Genomic DNA, 3,463 nt, shown 5'->3' with positions numbered 1-3,463 from the left:
TTGGCATCTTCTTCCAGCAGTATCTTGTGCATACATATGGCCGAACTTATCCCCTTCAAGTCAGCAAGAGTCCAACCAATAGCATCTTTGTGGTTTCGCAGTACTTTGAGCAGTTCATCCTCTTAATCTTGGCTGAGGAAGGAGCTTATAATCACTGGGTAATTTTCATCTTCTCCTAAGTACGCATATTTGAGAGAGGGTGGCAATGCTTTGAGTTCAAGTTTGGGTGCTTCTGACTTTTCCTTCTCTTCCTTTGGTGCACCTTGTATTTGACTTTCTGCTGTTGCAACCTCTTCACTACACGTAGACTCCTCCTCTATTATGCCTTCAGGTTCTTCTTCTTCAAAACTTTCCTGCACTGTGTCTTCAAGTGAGTCCAACCTCATACATTCTCCCATTTGCTCTGGTGGGTAACTCATGGCCTTGAACACATTGATCGTCATCTTTTCCTTGTGTAATCTCAGGGTGTGATCTCTTTTTTGTACATCAATTACAGCTCCAGCAGTGGCCAAGAATGGCCTTCCCAGAATAATGGAAACCTTGGCTTCCTCCTGCATGTCCAGCACTACAAAGTCTGCTGGGAAGATAAAATCTCCCACCTTCACCAGCAAATCTTCTACGACGCTATGCGGGAACTTGAACGATCTGTCCGCCAATTGTAAGGCCATCTTTGTTGGTTTAGCTTCCTCGATCTTCATCTTTCTCATCATAGCTACTGACATCAAATTGATGCTGGCTCCTAAGTCACACAGAGCCTTTTCCACTGTGATTTCCCCTATAATACAAGGGATTTAAAAACTCCCGGGATCCTTTAATTTCTGGGGCAGTTTGTGCTGAATGATAGCACTACATTCTTCGATTAGTATCACAGTTTCGTTGTTCTTCCAGCTTCTCTTCTTAGTCATGAGCTCCTTCAAGAACTTGGCGTAGAGTGGCATTTGTTCTATTGCTTCAGCAAAGGGTATGTTGATTTGCAGTTTCTTGAAGATTTCCAGAAATCTCGAAAACTGATTGTCATCCCCTTTCTTCCTTAATTGCTGAGGGTATGGGACTCTTGGGGCGTCTGGCTTCAGCACTCCTTCCCCTTTTTGTAAATTCAAAGTGGGAACTCGAGCTTCGTCCTGCTCTTCTTCCTCTTTAGTTGAGTCCTCTTTTTGTGGTTTCTGGGGGGTTTCCTTCAGTTCCTTCCCACTCCTAAAGGTGATAGCCTGACACTCCTCCCTTTGTGTTGAGCTAGTCTTGCTGTGAAGGTTGTGGTGGGGGATTTGTTTGAATAAGTAGCCAATTTGTGTCTCAAGTTTCTTGATGGCAGCATCCTGATTCTGCATATTGGATATCACCTCTTCTCGGAATGCTTTACTATCTTGAATTTCTTTGCTTATGCCTTCAAGTAGATTCTCAATCCTTGAGATTCTTTCATTAAATGATGACAGGTCAGGCTGAGTAGGGTTATTCTGGCCTTGATATGAATGTGGGAAGTTGTTGTTATGGGGGTGTTGATATGGTCTAGATGTGAAGTGTTGGGTGGCTGCATTGTTTGGATTTGGGCGTCTTTGATCAAGGCTTTGGTCTTGTTGATTTCCCCACCCAAAGTTTGGGTGATTCCTCCATCCAGGGTTGTAGGTCTTGGAGTATGGATCATGGTTTTGCCTAGGTGAATTTCCAATGTAGTTGGCTTGCTCCTGACTACCCTCTGCTTCTTCATTCACTCTTTCTTGGGTTGTTGATAAAGTGGATACTGCTGCTACTTGGTTCCTCTCCATCTTCTTGGTGAGGTCAGCCAGCTGCTGGGTAATGAGCTTGTTTTGGGCCAGCAGAGCATCTACATTGTTTAGCTCCATTACTCCTCTTGTGTTCCCTCTTTCGGAAGTATAGAAGTAGTCGTTCTCTGCTACTGTTTCAATGACATCTATGGCTTCCTCAATAGTCTTCTTCTTGTTCAAAGATCCCCCGGATGAATGGTCTACGGCCTTCTTTGAATCATAAGAGAGCCCTTCATAGAAAATGTGCAGCTGCACCCATTCATTGAACATATCTGGTGGGCACCTCCTTGTTAGGTCTTTAAACCTCTCCCATGCTTCATATAGAGTCTCACCATCTTGTTGCCTGAAAGTTTGGACTTCAGCTCTCAGCCTATTGATTCGTTGAGGAGGGTAAAATCTTGCTAAGAATTTCTTCACCACGTCTTTTCAAGTTGTCAAGCTTTCCCTTGGGAAAGATTCCAGCCACTTGGCTGCCTTATCCTTGAGTGAGAATGGAAATAAGAGCAGTCTATAGGCGTCAGGATGAACACCATTAGATTTCACTATGTCACATATTCTCAGGAAGGTGGTTAGATGTTGATTGGGGTCCTCTTGGACACTCCCTCCGAACGAACAGTTGTTCTGAACAAGGGTGATGAGCTGTGGCTTCAGTTCAAAATTGTTGGCATGGATGGTTAGCTTTTGAATGCTACTTCCACAGTTTCCTGGGTTTGGATTGATGTAAGAGCCTAAAACTCTTCTATCCTCCCTAGCATGATTTGCTCGACCTCCTTTGCCATGGTTGTGAGCCTCTTCTTCATGATGGTTTTCCATGTTTTCTTCCATGTTTGGTTCAAAGTATTCCTCAAAGTGTTCCTCCTCTTCTTCAGCACCAACTACACGTTTTTCTCTTGCCTCCCTCCTTAGTCTAAGGAAGGTTCTCTCAGGTTCAGAATCAAAGGAAGTTGAAGCCCCTCTTCTTCTCCCTGTCATACAACCAACAAGTACAAGCAAAGAGAATAGGTGCAGAAAGTATATCTGTCAGAATTACTGTTAGTGTGAGTGATGCAATATATCAAATAGTTAGTTGGTTAGTGAGATGAATAGTAAATAACAAAGAAAAAGTATGGGGGAAGGGAAGAAGTTATCTAAAACAGAAAGTAAATGACTAAAACAGAAATTTAAATCAAATAAAAATAAAATGCTCAATCTAGTTATCCTCCAATCTAATCATTGTTGATGCACAATCAATCCCCGGCAACGGCACCATAAACCTGATGCACGGAAAACTTGTCTCACAACAAATTTCCTTCGGCAAGTGTACCAAATTTGTCGTCAAGTAAAAACTCACAATAGAGTGAGGTCGAATCCCACAAGGATTGATTGATCAAGCAACTTTAATTAGAGGACTGTTCTAGTTGAGCGAATCCAGAATTTGAGTTGAGAATTGCAGAAAATAAAATGGCGGGAAGGTAATTGACAGGAAAGTAAATGCTAGAATTATAGATCTGAAAGTAAATGACTGAAGGTAAATTGCAGAATTATAAATGGGAATGGGAGAATTGATCATTAAAGTAAATAACAGAAATTAAAGAGAATGGGTAAGATCAGAAATGGGGAGTTCATTGGGCTTAGGAGATGTTGCATTCTCCGGATCAATTTCATTTTCATCTCTTCCTCAATCAATGCACTCATTGATCTCCTTGGCAATCTTAAGTGAT

At 42.2% G+C, this 3,463-nt stretch overlaps 1 non-coding gene across 1 annotated transcript; it reads left to right on the top strand.

Moving 5' to 3' along the window:
* The first annotated feature begins 2,028 nt into the window (after nucleotides 1-2,028).
* On the top strand, nucleotides 2,029-2,135 carry LOC112739635 (small nucleolar RNA R71). The gene has a single exon (XR_003170566.1). It is a non-coding gene; the product is annotated as a small nucleolar RNA R71 (small nucleolar RNA).
* Nucleotides 2,136-3,463: the final 1,328 nt, after the last annotated feature.

Source organism: Arachis hypogaea, chromosome 13, assembly GCF_003086295.3.
Source record: "Arachis hypogaea cultivar Tifrunner chromosome 13, arahy.Tifrunner.gnm2.J5K5, whole genome shotgun sequence".
Lineage (NCBI taxonomy): Eukaryota > Viridiplantae > Streptophyta > Magnoliopsida > Fabales > Fabaceae > Arachis > Arachis hypogaea.
Note: the sequence above shows the minus strand (reverse complement) of the source record. Positions and strands in the feature narration are given on the sequence as shown.